The following is an 18,078-nucleotide window of genomic DNA, read 5'->3' as shown; positions in this document are numbered from 1 at the left end:
TAGTTTTTGAACTGTAGTTCTATGCTGCCTGAGCGTCATTCCCAACCAGCACTGGCAGTAGGACACAGAAGAAGATAGTGTAAAATTTTAGCTATTTCAAGAATTCCATACACTGCAGATAGTTGTGGGAAATCACTCAAGATTGTTTTGAGATAACATTTGAGTATTCATTGCATTTAGGGCTTCAGTGTCTCAGGCATGAGGGCTTATTTAGCCTTACACCTGGTTATAACCATTGTAGAAATGTGAACCTTTAAAATATGTACACTATTAATGTAACTCCCTTCCTTCAGGACTCTTGAATATGATGGAAATCAAGTGGAGTATAATTTCATTTCTTAGTAATCCAGAAGTTTAGGACTAGTGTACTACTTGGCATTTCTCAGATATTGTAGTTCATGAGCATGAGGTTGACCAACTGTTCCCAGAGACGTTTAGAGCATGAACTAAAATATTAATTCCATTACTTTAAACTGGTCATCCATCCTTAAAGGTAAGGATCTAAAATTTTCAGTAAAAATGTTAACTAATTTCTTTCTCAAAATCAAATACAATTAATAGGACATTATTTCCCTAAAAATTACAACTGCCCATTTACAGTAGATTAATAAGCTTTTTAAGTCTTCGTAACTGTACTTATTCTGGATGAAGGCAACATTCTGCATCGAACACTAGAAATTATAGTCAAAATACAGCGTGGATTCAGGGAAGTTTTCACCCTTCACTCAGAAAAACTTGATTAGGTAACGTCATAGTCACTGATTAACTTCTTGGTCAAAATTTTGAGTTGTTCATTTTGTATCAAGAGGTAAATCAAAATATAATAATTTTCTTATTTTTCTTGTGAGCAACGGTAGAAAATAATTTACATAGGTGTTTTTGTTTTTTTAATTAACACTATATTCATATATACAATCATTTGTACTGGCTCTGAGGATGTGTTCCAAGGATAAAAAAGCCCTTGAACAACACTGGTAAGTTGCTAAGATGGAATGCATCATCATAATTACGTTTACATGAGGGAAACCAGTTATCTGAGTAATCCTTCAACTACTACATGGTCTAGCAAAGATTTTTACAATAACACAAGAGATCATAGAAGAGTTCATGGTTGTAAAATTTACCTCTGCACAATTTTATATGATTACCTATATTTATATCCAATCAAATGCAGTTTTTTTAATCTAAAATATACAGTATTAGAAAATGATTTGGACTCCTTTTTGAGAGAATGGTTAATGAACACTAAAAATATAATTTTCACTTGAAGAGATCATTATTACTTAACTAAAATAACATAGCATACATACAGTACATATACACAACTCGGCCATCCTCAACCAGTACAATAACATCAAACAATCATTTCAGATCATATTCAGAAAGGCTGTCGTTTAGTCAATTATACGTTGCCTAGAAGATAAGTGGTTATTTTACAGAAATATATTTTATACAGCATACAGGTAACTGAAGAATATAGCACTACCTTATCACTGTACATATCACAGCAGTCTAGCTGGCATGAATATGCTGTCTAGTTCATCACACTATTTAGGCATATGACAGTCAATTCAAAATTTTTAACATCCAGCAATATATTCCTGTAGTTTAAAATTTTCAAGCGGCCAATTCACATTCCCTAAGTAATAACGTAATTTCTTGCCGATTCCTAAAAGCCAGTTCCCACTTGCATAGTAATTTAGTACTTTCCTTTCTGTATATTTAAATTTAATTGGAAGAAGTTATCTTTTCTTTAATGTGTGCCATCAGTTTTTCTTTCATGTATGATGACTGACATGCATCAGTTTTTTCTTTCATGTATGATGACTGACATGCATAAAGTAAACTGACTATGTAATAATAAAACACTAACACAATTTTGGTCTTTAACAAAATAAATCACTTTAAATAACCACAGTTCATTATTTTATTATTATAATGGTTATAATCCATTATTTAAAACTCAAGAACTCCATAAAAGTTTCCACAGGAAAGTCTGTCATTGGAATTCTCAACAACGTATTGCAATAAAAAGCAAACAGATAACATCACACCATAAAAGCAATGAGATTATTCTTTATATTTTCCAACAAAATAGAAAATTTCAATAGTTTCTGTAGTAATCTCAAAGCTACAATGACAATCTCTTAAATGAGGTGTTGACTAGCTTAGGGTAAACACTAAGGCACGGTTGGTGATTGCATTACAAACGGATATGGAACAGTCCACTGCATATGGGCAATCGCTGAAATCCTCAAAATTCTGTAAAGTTCTGGATGTAATATTACATACGTTTTAGAATGGAGGACAGCTCTGTGCCAACTTCCAAAAAGTTCGCTGACTTCAGGGGACACAGTATAACTGACTCTTGCATTTTTTACAGTGTAATAATTCACTGGAGCATAATGAAGAGTATAATACAGCTAGTCCTCTTCATTGGAAGGCAAAGATGAGGATGATAAAAGGAACTAGAAGAATAAAGACCATGTAAACTGGAACACGGGGCTGACACGTGGTTATCACTTCATAAGAGTGCAACTCACTGAGGTGTCCTTCTGCAGGAACTTCTACAACTACAGACTCAGTCTGGGTAAATGCAAGGGGAAACACACACTCGGTAGCATTCCGACATGTATCTATTGGTGCACTGACATCATACATTGCCCTTTCCAGTTCCAGATGGAATCCTAGTTGGTTTATTTCAATGTTGTTATCAGATGTGAATATAAAATAATAATAATCTGTGGCATTTACAGTGAAGTTCCATGCATCTGGGTTATCAGATTTTAAATTAAGGACTCTGATAGGACCAATCGAGGTAAGGAGTGAGATCAACAGTGAGAATTGTATCTTTGCACTGTTCCAAAAATTCTTCACTACTTGAAAATGAAGAATTACCTGTGGTGACATCAATTGTATCATTGAATTTATGCAACATATCCAATTTATCCACCACACCTGAGCCTGAAACAGAGTGCTCTGGGTGAGTAGCAGCATCATCAAGCAAAACGTTTCGACGAACTCGTTCTACCAAGAGGGATCCCTTTGAGCCATTCTGCTTTTCCTTTCGTTCTTTATTCTTCTTTCCTTTTCTGTTTTTCCTTTTTTCTCCCTTTTGCTTGGACCTGACTTTCTTCTCTACGTCATCATACTTGTGCATCTTGATTTCATCAACAAGTAGAGGTACAAGATCATCGTCGTTGTCGTCATCATCCTCCTTTTCAACAACAGCTTTCTGACTCTCCGACTTTAATGCTGTGAATATATCCTGCTCATCCTCAAAAACTTCACCACCAACCCCACCTTCATCTTCCTCCAATGCAGCATATTTCATCTTTTTCCTCTGTTGCTTTTTGTCAGCCTCTTCCTCATTATCAGGAGGACCTTTGTATACATTTGGTACTCGTGGTGATGCCCCTTTCATTAACTCCTCTTTAACACGATCCTCACGGTAGAAGCACTTGCGCAAGTTGTCTTCACCCTTTACAACTAAGAGTGTGCCACCAGCCCATCTGTAAAGGAAAGAAAAATTTAGTCTACGGCACTTCCATATCATGATTTAGTATTTACCATTCAAAACAAAGTAGTATGAAGTTTTGCAAAAGCATACAAACCCTTAATCTAAAAACACAGGATCAATTAATCCTTACATATCGTAACTACAGAACTGACACATGGATTCTTTATGCTAGCAACTTCCAACCAGACACAAAAAGGGTTTACTGATATACACAAAAGGAGACCCCAGTAGATAAAGTGCATATTGTAAATTTGGATACATTTCCATCCTAAAACCAAAGGGATGGCTGCCATGAAAGCACATTTTTATGGATTAATCTTGTGACTGGGTATGCTTCCATACACAAAACTGACCAGACTTGTTCTACTTCATGCTCCCATTGCACCATCAATAATGCAGGAAGGTTCATGAAAACTTGGCCAATGTAAATGCATGACAGAGTATCCTCACTACATCTTTTAAGACCGACACATCAACGGTACGTACTTGTTTTCCGGAACATCCTTATCTACACAAGTAGTGCAGGTGATTTCCCCAGCAACAGAAACCAGGTTTCCCCAGGTTGTAGAATAGGCTATATGTCACTGAAGCAGTTTGGCCTGATGAGGGTCTGAATCTACATCAGTGACAACCAGCAGATCAATGGTATACGAGAATTATCATCAATGCCATCACCAGGAACTTGATAATTCCTGAAATGCCTCTACAGGGTATTTACATACTCATAGCACTATATCCTTAATGGGTACTAGAGTTGGTTAACCTGAGATTTTATATATCCATACAAGTCTGATAAATGCATATAAAGGCACTAGAACTGGACTATATCCATATGAACCCTGATAAATGATACTAAAAGTTTGTTTTTAAGGACCAGTGCTGATGGCCTCATCCAAGAGATCAACAAGTATCAGGGTCAGGCAAGTTTCACTCCTTCAAACACAATTCTCTCTCTCTCTCTCTCTCTCAAAGTGAAGTACGAATAAATGAGCTCCAAAGTTATAGGAACTTGGAAAAGAGACTGAAGAACCCTTTTGTGAGGCATCGAACAGTAAAGTACAATTGCCAGTACATGGGTACTACAAGGGAAATGATGATGGAATAACTTTTTACATCCATGAAGAAGCAAATAAGATAATACTACAAATAGCTATATACAACATTTTATTCTCAGCATTATATAATATTGATAATTACTGTAATTTACAATTTTTATGTTGAATGATTTATTCAGTCTCTGCTGTCATTTTGATCAAAAATTATGTATGCAAATTCTTTTTGTCAATTGGTTGTTTCATCTTATAATTTATTTAATCTTTCCACCAAAGTTCCAAAAACATGGAGAAGCAGGAGGAAAGGACGAAGACTAGTATCAAGATGATGATGCACAGAGCACAGTATTATCCAGTGCTAAGAACTAGGACAATGAGAATACGAAACCCAACTCTTTCAGACTTTCTCCATTTACATACTTTGAGGATCTTTTACATGAAAGTTGTCTGACCATGATCTTGTCAACTACCTATTCTTCCAAGCTAATTTACATACAAGACAAAGCAACCTTAGATCTCTTTCAAGACAAGACGTCGAAGATGAGGGCATCCTCGTTTAAATGGAAAAACAGAAACCAAGATTCTCTAGGTTGCACAATACATGTCATAAAAGTCATGGTGATGAACAAGGTACTAGAGCTGGTAACCTGACTATATCCATAATACACATGGCAAATGGGGATACAAGACCTTTTGCTTAACCAGCATTGATGGCATCATCCATGATCATCAAGTACCAGGGAAGTACTGCCTTCATTGCCCATCCAACACAACTGTTTCCCAAGGAAGCAAATATTTATGATCTTTTAAATTGTCATCAACCTGGAGAATACAATGAGGAACCCTGACTGGGATATTGGCGTTGCAAGACAGCAAACTGCACTTGAAACACAAAGAATTAGTACAATGCAATCACTCAATAAGTGAAAGGATAACTAAGTTGTGCATTTGCTGTCAATGGATACTAGGATCAAACCCATGTCTTCTAAGAGAAGATATGGCAAGGAGGCAAAAGAAAAGGTTGAAAACCATGACAACATATCATCAAGCATTATGGTGGTAGGAGGAGCTGGAAAGCTGACATTGTATTGCTTCCAATAGAAATGCTACATTTGACGTGACATGATCATGAGTGATATAGTATAGGTATGTTAAAGAGTGTATGCTGCTGTGTTTCTTATACACTCAGGTCCAGCATGCATGTCTGGAGATGCTCTCTGTGAGGAGTGGATGCCCACAGGGTATGTTTTCGGGTGGCCAGTAAGGTAGTCGATCTTGTAGGTCCACGTGAAACCCTACAAGTTATCGTGTATCTATTTTATGGAGCGCAATGCCAGCTAGAGGAGAACAGGGCAACCTGTTGGATGGGGGGGGGGGGGGGGGGGGGCGGGGGTGGGGGGGGGGGGGGGGGGGGCAGATACTGCTTCGAACTCCTATTGCTCATTCAATTGATGTCACCTGTCAGTAGACTATTCTGCCTGCATGGGTGCCACAGAAAACTGACCTTTGGATCCACTGGAATCCACGACAATGAGCTGAAGTCTCCTCTGAAGCAGAGATGAACATGGCATACCAACACTGCTATTGCTCTGATGAATGTGACATGTCTTGGCCCTAGACCCAAATACAGAATCAGTCTGAAGATGAAATAGACAACAGAACACAACCATCTCATCCTCCCTTGTGCTGCACTAAAGGAGCAGACTATGTATGGGTTAATGTGTCATATGCCTGAGCCTAAGCCCAATTGCAGGATCATTATGTGAAGGTGAACGGGCAACCACATGCTATTGTCTCCTCTGCCCTTGTGCAGAACCAACCAAGCTGGCTCCACCAGTATAGCAAGCAGGAACTCTTATGGTTTATCTCATATTAACCTGTGCCAGGTTATGCACAGGCCAATATAACACTGAAGGTGCGTGGGCTAGTTTAGTACCAACTGCACATACTCCAACCCAGCTGAGCATGATGGACCAGTGCTCTTAAAGGAACACAGAACTGTGGACTTTCTACACTTCACATACTGTCTTTGGGTAGGCACTCATAACTCCATATTGGAGATTGCCAAGGTTTTCTCAACTGCACAGATATGTTCTGTTAAAAGATGAGGGTGTCTATCCTTGTAGGGACACTTAAAAATTACCATTTAGATTTAGAGAAAATAGGATACGAAAAAGATGTTTGTATTGTACATTGTATGCAATAAGTTTGAGCAAGTCATTATCAGAGTGTTTGATTTTTCCAATGTAAACAATGAAAATTATGGCAGATTTTTTGTGTTGGGGCAAGAAAATAAATTTGATGCCTTCCTTTAAAAATACTGTAAACAAAAATTTATTGTATTATGAAAATAAATCCAATCCTACCTTGCACAAGATGAGAGGGCAAATTTAGACCCCTCCAACAAGTAGACTCCCCAGTACTCGATATCATCATGGCGGAGGGTCAAGTTTCTTTTTAGGGATACATGGCGTCGTTTCCTTTGCACTCTTGGGGACCCAGCTACCAAAAAGGCATCTAGTGTCCCATTGCTCGTCACACGCTGGCCCTGAAGAGAAGTGAAAGATTAGAGAATAACGCCTACTGCAAGCTACAATGAAGCAGATTAAAATAAAATCAGTGAAAATATTGTCTAACATAATTGCGAAGATGCTAAGTAAAAGTAATCAAATGAATATTTTGGCTAACAAGCCACAATTGAGGTTCTACTTTGAACTAATGGGAAAAAAGATTTGGGAATAGAATCCTGCTAAGCACACTGGCAATTTACTGTTATTCTGCAAGCATATGGACCAGGAAGGATGTGCCCCATTATGCCTTGTGTACGTGAAAGAGCAATAATGTTAGAATTCGAAGTCACGAGGTCGAATCTAAATTTCATCACACTAATTATTGCTTAGAAGTACAAAACGATACCAGTTATCAAATAACTATTTTTATTGAATTAATAGGACAAGAAATTGTTTTACTATTACGATGTACAAGGAACATTTTAGAAACCCTGAATTAGCAACAGATTTGGAATTAAATTTAATTAAGGAATCACTTTTCATAATCGGTAAGCTATGCTAAAACTATAATCAGTAACAGCCTAGCAGAATATTTGTTACATGACACAGGCTAATGAAGGAATGTCAAAGAATAAAACATCACGCCATAATGCTAGTTTCCATTGCACAAAAATGTTGCACCCGTGTCATATAAAAAAATTACGACTTTCGTTAGGAATATAGCCAATATCATTAGTTACGGAGCTGGGAAAACCTGTCGTACTTAGGCATTTAAGATTTTGCAAGCTAACTGAAAATACGTGGTAATAGAAAAGCCAAGTGGTTGCGAAATCTTGTGTTATTCGAAAAATGGTATGGATCCTGGGTACAATTGATGGTTTCTGGACGACGACAAATTAATTCGGTGACCCTCAAAGTAAGACTTACCTGACACCAGAAGGAAGAGACGGCGTGATTGAGTGCCCTAGTGTCTGTTTCCGTCATTGGGAGGTGCCTGGCGTGATAAAGGTGGTACCTGGCGTACAAAGGGAGCGATATTAATACCGTCGGGAGAACGAAGACTACCAGGAAGAAGGAGATCACCCGCCATGCGGACGCCATCTGCAAAAAAGAAATAAAAACTATTAGAATAGAATTTTCATAAGGCGCTTCACACTTTACAAGTATTCATCTTAATGTCGACTCAGCTAGTTGAATTATTGTTTTTGAATTCTCGAGAAAGAACTCTGTATTTGTTTGTACTGCTTTGTATAAAACATGTTCTTGCCGCCCACACATCCTGACATTTGGAACATGACTTCCTCAAGCAAAATAAGAACCAAGATCGGTAAAATAAATTCTATTCCATGGACCAAGATAAGGCCGAAATAGTAATACTGATCATTTAGTTCGGCCCTTGAAAATAAACCATACGTTTATTTTCAAGGAAATCATCTAAGTAGTACCTACTGTACTACTTAGATGATTTCCTTATAACAGTAGTTTTGTTTTTAACTTGCTATTTAAATATTACTAGAAGGGGTTACAGTACTTTAATCGACGAAAAACAATGTTACCTTGTATTCAATATCAGCATTTGGAGTGACAAGTGTTATTGTTAGTTACCGCCCCTAGCCAAACCACATTCTCCAAAGAACGGAAAATATCATAATAATAAAAACAAAGGTCATTAAACCAACCCAGACCTGCTTACAAAAAGGATTACATACCCCACTAAGCTATAGGAAAAATTTAGGATTCCTGTTACCGCCTAAAGCTGTGTTTTAAACAGCCAGCTATCCCTACCTACGTCCAAAGCGCAAAGAAAGAAGAGTAAAACAAATGAGGCCTGAGTGCGCACATGAGGGTTCTGAGGTTCCTCGTAATAACCGAAAACAATTCCGTGAAAAAAAAAAGAAGCCTGTAGGGCGAGCTGTAGTCTATTATTTGCTTTGAAAACCGCTCGAAACTCCCATCCCGCCCCCCTCCCTACCACCATCATCCACTCGCGCATACACGTCTCGGCATTGACCAAACGGACAAAATCACTACAGTCCGAATGCACTTAACAAACTTAAAAGAGTGACTGCATAAAAATACAATACAGTACGCCGCAATGGTAACAATGTGTATATGTATGCATGTTACACAGAAATTCAATAAAGGTGAGGTGACAGAATTCTAGCAGTCAATCAGCCATGTACATTTCATACACGAGTAAATCAGGTTCAGTTTATCAATAAGGAATAATTCTCAATACAACACATTACGGATGGATAACGAGCAGAAATACGAATTTAGGGCTACCGTCGCGAGACTTGATGAAAATTGGGGGCCATTAATTTGGTGATATTTTTGTGGATAAAAACCTTAAAGGAATATATATGCTGTTTTTCCTTAAATGCTACATGTTCTATTCCCCATGTAAGTGTTAGCTATTACAAATTCTGTTCAAGCAGTTATTAATAAAAAAAATTCAAATTGCGCCATCATGGAAAATTCTAGACACCCCTTGTTATATGATTCCTTTGTACGCATCTAACAAAATTACATGACAGTAATAACTTTTGAGTATTTTCTTCATTCCGATATTATATGGCGGTGTCAGTTCTGGAAAAAAAAAACTTCAAAAAAACTAGTTTCTGTAAGTGAGAAACGCCAGCCGTACTAATGATGTGTTTGAATAACAACGTATCACCCAATACCCATCGATAACTGATGCCAACATGCATACACTGAGTATTACAAATGCCTTCATATATCAAGCACATAAGCCGTACATTCTCGGTCATAACTTTTTTACAAATCTCACCTCACGCAATAATAGGATAATATTTCGCCAGCTTAAGAAATTTCACAGGGCTAAAATTCAAGATGAACCTAATTAGCTACTATCACCATCTCCAATTCAGTTCTGAACGTTCATATAAAACAACTTTGCATTGTACACTATTAGAATACAATCGAACATTTACAATGGCTGCAGATATAACGTAATAAAGTAATACTACGATACTTCCGAGTCCTTCAGGATACTTATAAAATGCATTATGCATTAGTTTTCTGAAAATCGGAGACTATTATAGTGGGGAAATTCCAAGACTTAATGGCCATAACAACAAACTGACTGTTCCGGAAGATATAAATTCCATCTCCCACAACTTCAAGGCCTCGACAAAACAAAGAAAAAAAAGAGGTCGAATATTCCCACGCTACGTAGAAACTAAACTATTACATTTAAGAAATTCCCATTTTCCCTCGAAGCACAGAAGATCCGTTGGTTAAAGAAACCGTTAGGTTGTGCTGCTTTAGATAATGATAGTAATAGACGCTATTATTCACCATTAAAAACTAATACCAATTACAGAATATGCAATTAAAATGTGTTATCGTGGATAAATTATGTATTCTATACGACGGACCCGATATAAATTAAAAAATATATATATCAAATATGTTTGTTCTTTGTCGAAAAGTGCTTGTATATGTAACAAAACTGTCCCTGACAGTCTTTAAAACCTGAATTCATATCCAAAATGAAAGCAAATAAGACTAGGCTGGAAAGACGACCCATTTAATTTTGTGCCTTTAAAGAATTAAGTAAACATAAAATTGACGGAGAAATGAAACTTGAGAGGTGTTGTGCCCTGCCCTTGACTGTCCCGAGTCGTGCTTAGCAGGACGACCCTCTCTCCTCAAGGAGGAATTCTGACCATTTCCTTTCCCCAAAGATGTGGATTTGGCCGTCAAAGAATCAATTTAAATGCTATCTCCACTTTCAGTGGTTCCTTTAAGAATAATATATATTTTTTTTCATATACAGGCCTCCACTATACGTGAAAAATTTACTTGTCAATTACGGTTCTTCCCAAAGCACATACCATGATTCTTAAGCAGCATTTAACTTTTATCTTATAACAAAACAAAAGATTGCTTTTTAAAAAAAATCTTCCACAAGATACATATTGATGGCTTTTTAGTCACACCTCTCCACGCACAATTCATTTTTCTGTTGAGAACTCCAGAAACGATGTACACCTGAGACTTCGATAATCAGCCTTCCAAAGAGATACATGAAGTAATGAATTTTCTGCTTGGGCTCTCTCTCTCTCTCTCTCTCTCTTCTCTCTCTCTATATATATATATATATATATATATATATATATATATATATATATATATATATATATATATATATATATATATATATATTATATATAATATATATATATATATATATTATGATATATATATATTATATATATATATATATATATATATAAAGATAATGTATGTATACACAATCATAAGTATTTTATTTATTCTTATAGGAAGTATATCCCTACTGACAATACATTCGGACCTTACAAATCCCTAAATTACTCGGAAAAAATCGTTATCTAAACCAAAATAGCTCTTCAATTTTATGCTCCTGGGTACGTGATGACTAGAAAGAAAATACGCTTTAAGGGGCTGCAAAACTGAATTAAGTATGACTGTGGTGGGTCGCATCCAGTATGGAGAGGGGTACAGGGATAGCAACATCACTCCAGAGGACTTCCTGAAAATCGGAAGGTTAACACCCCCTGGAGTACCCTTCTAAGGTTAATAGCTTGAATGTGTATGTATGTATGTATGTATATATGTATGTATGTATGAAGGCAAAACCCACTAAGATGAGTGAAACAATGAAGTACTGCTGCAAGGCCTTTTGACTCTCGTCATTTACTAAGCAGATTGCTTAGTAGAGGACGAGAGTCGAAAGGCCTCGCAGCGTTACTCCATTGTTTCACTTTCCTTCTTGGCTTTTGCCTTCTTTATATATTCAAAACGTTCCAAATTTTCATGATTCATTTATATATATATATATATATATATATATATATATATATATATATTATATATATGTGTGTTGTGTGTGTGTGTGTGTGTGTGTGTGTGTGTTTGGGCTCGTGCAACAGTGAGCGCGAGAGAGAAAGGGCAAAATACTGTAGCAAACTACAATACGTGCCAGGCAGAAACCTGAAAGTCACGAACGTAGACCGAAAGGCATTATGTGTTGCAACGCCCCTGTTGTAATTCCGCCTTCCACTTTCTCCGCAGACTTCCTGAGGAACTTTTGCTCCACTGATACTAAATAATACACACTCCACAATCGCAGAAACACGCACAGCATGTTACAAAAAAAACACAGTTATGGGAATAAGTTAAAAACGGAACTACGAGAAATAGGTAGTTATTTTGTATTTTGGACAAGTTTATCCAATGACCACGTGAAACTCTAAGCAGGTTGGTCCAGCAGCAAAAACCCGCGCTGGCACAGGCCCAGCTAAAAATAACTTGTGCCACAACATCACTAAGAAACTACTTACATGCTGGGTACATAACTTCGTATGAATGTTTTACACATAATGGCATCACATTACGTTAATTTTAAATTTGAATATGTAAATATTTGAAATATTTGATGCACCTTCCAACTATATGAAGTGTGTACACACACACACACACACGCATATATATATATATATATATATGTTATAATAGATATATATTATATATTATATATATATATATATATATATATATAAATGACTGGTAAAAGTGTTCTGTAACAACAGAATTCCATCTAATAAAAGGAGCCCATAAAAACACCAAAATGTAGAGAGAAAAGTACTATATTTCAGAGACTGCTGTCTCTCTCTTCAGGTATATGAATGAGAAAAAGTTTGCAGAAAAGGTGGTATTTATACCAAGAGATTCGTCCACAAGTAAGCCAATTTAGGTCACCCCGCTGATAATCTTCCTTTAATCTTCTTAAAGCGTTGGTTGAATGAACACTGCGTCGACGATGTCCGATGTCCAATTCCCTTTTGAGATGTTCATTACCTGCTTCTCTTTTATTAAGGCCGATTCCATCATTTGACTCTTGTAGCCGGCAGTTGCTGCTATAAATTACACGTGACATATTCCAGTTTATTCTATGGTTATGTTCATTTATATGGTTGAAAATAGCCGAGTTCTGTTGTCTATACCTAACTGACCGTTTGTGTTGTATTAATCTCTGGGGAAGTGATTTACCTGTAAATCCGATGTAAGATTGGTCACAGTCCCTGGCATGGGATCTCATATACCCCAGAGTCTTTGGGCGATGTCTTTTGTTGGACGTTAATCAGGGATTTGGCTAAGGTATTTGGGTAGGTAAATGCAAAAGGGTTGGATTTCCCAAGGGTGTGAGTTACTCTCTTAATCGCTCCAGGTGGGGAATTTTTATTTTATTGTTGGGTGTGTCTCTGGTCTTGTCTTTAGGGGGTCGGTAGAAAATTACGTTTGCTTTTTGAATGCTTTCTCAATTATATGGTCAGGATACTTTAAAGATGAAAGTTGCTTGCGAATTAGTTCAAATTCTTTTTTTTTTTTTTTTTTTTCCTGGAAAAAGAATTTGAACTAATTTGCAAGCAACTTTTCATCTTTAAAGTATCCTGACCATATAATTGAGAAAGCAATTCAAAAAGCAAACGTAATTTCTACCGACCCCCTAAAGACAAGACCAGAGACACACCCAACAATAAAATAAAAATTCCCACCCCACCTGGAGACGATTAAGAGAGTAACTCACACCTTGGGAAAATCCAACCCTTTTGCATTTACCTACCCAAATACCTTAGCCAAATCCCTGATTAACGTCCAACAAAAGACATCGCCCAAAGACTCTGGGGTATATGAGATCCCATGCCAGGACTGTGACCAATCTTACATCGGATTTACAGGTAAATCACTTCCCCAGAGATTAATACAACACAAACGGTCAGTTAGGTATGGACAACAGAACTCGGCTATTTTCAACCATATAAATGAACATAACCATAGAAAAAACTGGAATATGTCACGTGTAATTTATAGCAGCAACTGCCGGTACAAGAGTCAAATGATGGAATCGGCCTTAATAAAAGAGAAGCAGGTAATGAACATCTCAAAAGGGAATTGGACATCGGACATCGTCGACGCAGTGTTCATTCAACCAACGCTTAAGAAGATTAAAGGAAGATTATCAGCGGGGGTGGACCTAAATTGGCTACTTGTGGACGAATCTCTTGGTATAAATACCACCTTTTCTGCAAACTTTTCTCATTCATATACCTGAAGAGAGAGACAGCAGTCTCTGAAATAGTACTTTTCTCTCTACATTTTGGTGTTTTTATGGGCTCCTTTATTAGAGTATATATAATATATATATATATATATATATATATATATATATATATCATATAATATCAAATATATATATATATATATATATGCGTGTGTTATATATATATATAATATATATATATATATACAATATATATATAATATATATATATATATATAATTAAATATATAATATAGTAATAATATATATGTATATATTAGAAATATACCTAAGTTTGAAAAAATGAAATAAACGAGTACCTCGCAACCAAAAAAGAAAAACACTTTCATTAGGCACAGAATAATTTCCAATCAAAGAAACATAAATGGCAACGGTTTAAAGAAATATCAAAAGGTTACCCATCCCTACTCCATGATGCACAGTATGAAAGGGCCTACCTTCTGCCAAATGCCTAAACTATCCTCAAGAGCTCAAGAGCACATGCTTCCACCAGTGCCAGGGATAAACTGATGTTCGCACATGTACCCAGCTATCCTTCACATCTCTCATTTCAAGGGAGTTAACAATATGATCAACTTAGCAAGATGCCCAAACATGAAAAAAAAAAGGTCTACTTACCCTTAAATGTCAACAGGAAGATTTCACGGGATGCCAACTAGGCCTTGTATTTAGTCTTATTGCTTTGCAAAACATTGTACAGCTCATACAATAACCACATTTATATAAGGATGGCAGGACCTTTGGCAAAAAAATAAATAATTTTTGCTTTGCTACGAAAGGGGCATCGTATATGATGAGGTTGTCGACTAGAGAAGTAAATTTTTCAGTAAAGTCTAATTTTTTCATGACCCCCCCCAACCCCAACCCCCACGTCTGTACCTTAGCATGCCACGAGTACTTGTACAACCAATTGTTTATGTAGTAACTAAAAATTATGTACGTTATAATTACTCGTACGGTGGGTGTATAGCATACGAGAGCATAAACAAACTATAAGAAGTCGTTTACCTGCAGGTGTGTGGGGATTGGCGACCAATATAAAAACCTTTGATCAGCTACAGCCATAGTCATACTCTTTAATGATGGAAATCGTCGAACTACATCCTCCTATCAACTCAACAAAAGGAGACTAGTAGCTTCTAAGTGACACTCGTGCACAAACTCAAAAGCATGCTCGATTCACAAAACATCAAAATAACCGTCTTTGAATAAGATTTTTTTTTTCTTTTAACGTTGAGGAGCCTCCATCCGGTCCTGTTGGTTAAATCCAGTTGCATTACTGCACAAGAGAAGGATGGACGAGGGCAGGCAGGAGACAGGTGGAACTGGCCAAAAGTGACCATGTAAGAAGTTACCTACGTAGCAGGCACGGCGCAGATACAGCAAATAAGGGAACGAAACCCCACCGAGCAACGGGAGGCAAAGATGATTGAAAAATGAACTTGGATAGTATCTTATTTTGTATAATTCTCTCAATGTTAACGATCGATTAAAATCAATAAAAGCTACTGTCTTTATCATCAGCCTAGTGCAGCACGACCTACTCCTTTGGGGAATCCTCTTCTCTCCCATTCTACCTCGGATACTAAGCTGCCAATTCCGTCGGCCTTCGTATAAAAAATCTCCTAAAGGTGATGATATTATACCAGTCACTTCAACTGATGGATGTAAATAGAAAAGCTCATCATCGCATCACGGACCTAAAAACATTTGCGGATGACTACTTTCAAATGGTTGCAAGAATACGTAAGCCCTTTTTTTTTTTTTTTTTCCCCCCCCCTTTTTTTTACATATTGAAAATTTTGACAAGAACAGCATACGATGTGATCAGAGAGAATGGGTTAACAAAATCTTGACAGCCAAAGAATAACTATGGTCTCCAAGTAGTAACTTACCAATACTTTTATGTACCTCATTTACATTCTATTTGGAAACTAAAAAGAACTCTCAAGGTCATGACCTAGTAACTTTAGAAGTTACCAAACCTGATTTATCTCCGGCAACTCATACCATTGAGAGAATGTGATGGTATAACTCGTTTAGAGGTTACAGATGTAAGATTACGTGTGTGCTATATATATGTATATATATATATATATATATATATATATATATATATATATATATATATATAATATATATATATTAGTATATATATATACACACACACACTTCTCGGCCCGAAAGCTGCCACATTTTAAAATCATTATCCTCCAAACCAGCTTTCTGATCTCAGACCAATTTTGCCTTGGACTAGACCTCACGTTGGGACTAGCCTTGGTCACACTCCACATCTGTGAACACTTCAGGTAAACCACATTCGGACTTCCTTTCAACAAGAACATTCTCACTGTTACCAACATCTTATGTATTCTTCAGGAAACCCCGTAAAAACAAGGTGAATAATCAAATTTAGATAGTTTTAGTGTCAACTTTTGTCTTTAACTAAAATACAATGAGAATGTAATGCATATGCTGTGAAAGACAACACTGAAAACTGTCAATGTTAACATCATACACAAGATACAACCATGACATTTTGTACAAAAGTTGTGGAAATCAGGTTTAGGATGGAACTACTTAACATTACAGGAAAATATGGTTAACCATCACGGAACCGTAGTAAGTTTATCAATATTCTATATCTAAGAAACCGACTACCAAGTATAATTTACGGCCTTCTTAAGCCTAACGCGAAGTCTGACCAGGTTAGCAGACTTCCCATGCTAAGAGTAATAATAGGTCCTTCCCAAACCCAGAGGCTTTCCCGAACCTGACCTGCACCCTGCAACCTTCTACACCTGGCTAGTATCGAGAACAGCAGTGCGTTCAAGGAGCTCACCTTCCAAAACCTGGTGGCGTGGAGGCTGTCTTCGCCATCATAATCTCCATCGTGTGGATAAGCAGGACCAGGCGTAGTCTGAATTTCACAAACGATGGTGAACACAGGGTCGGAGCCCCCCTTCACGGGTATAACAATATCGCGTACCATTCCTACCATGGTGGCTTCAATGCGTGCACCCTGATTAGGTAGTTATCCAAGTTGAACGGTGACAATATTTCACGAGGAAACACTTTAAACGTTATTTTTTCTCGGCAATGTGGTTCACAAATCGTCCAACATTTATTTCTATGCCAGGTTCATCTTTCCACGATAACCGTAATGTTCTTGAACATGGAACCATGGATTTGGGTTTCGAGTTACTAATTTCGGATGGGAACTTCCTGACAACGCAAAATAATTGGTGCTGGACGTGTCACTGAGCAAATCCTTTGACGTAAATGATTAATGTTCCTGAACACATTATTCTTTATCCATGACTTGTTGAGGGTCACCAAGTACCACACAGACACTAACAGACGCCACGACAAACACCTCCCTCTACCTTAAGGATACAGTGACTAAAAATTCTCTCGTTGAAGTCTATATACGCTCAAAACACGCCCCGCCGATCGAGTTGCCAAACAACACTGGACTGAATGAAAATACAAACATAGGGTGGCCATAATTTCCCCAGCACTTATAAACCAAGTAAAGAAGAAAACACAGTAAGTTATTTACTTTAGAATGAGAGTATCACTATAAGGTATACGAGAAATATTGGTTAGTTCACGGCGCGATTTAAAGAGAAAAATGGACTGCGGTTGTCAGGAGAGCAAACTCGGCAAAGGGGATTGGCTGAGATGTTCGTGCGTCATGAGTTTTTGTTGTCAACGTAGCCTTTAGTACACATCTTATAACGAAGCAGAAGATGCTTCGGTTTTGGAAGGGACACCACGTATATGTCCGGGAAAATGGAAATTTCAGAGTTAAAATAGAAAAAATGCCACAAGAATGAAGTCATGGAAACTACTGAGCTTAAA

The 18,078-nt window shown here is 37.1% G+C and overlaps 1 pseudogene; it reads right to left on the bottom strand.

Moving 5' to 3' along the window:
* Positions 1-824: 824 nt before the first annotated feature.
* On the bottom strand, positions 825-17,629 carry LOC135202585 (uncharacterized; annotated as a pseudogene).
* Between the last annotated feature and the right edge of the window lie 449 nt (positions 17,630-18,078).

Source organism: Macrobrachium nipponense, chromosome 30 (assembly GCF_015104395.2).
Source record: "Macrobrachium nipponense isolate FS-2020 chromosome 30, ASM1510439v2, whole genome shotgun sequence".
Taxonomy (NCBI): domain Eukaryota; kingdom Metazoa; phylum Arthropoda; class Malacostraca; order Decapoda; family Palaemonidae; genus Macrobrachium; species Macrobrachium nipponense.
Note: the sequence above shows the minus strand (reverse complement) of the source record. Positions and strands in the feature narration are given on the sequence as shown.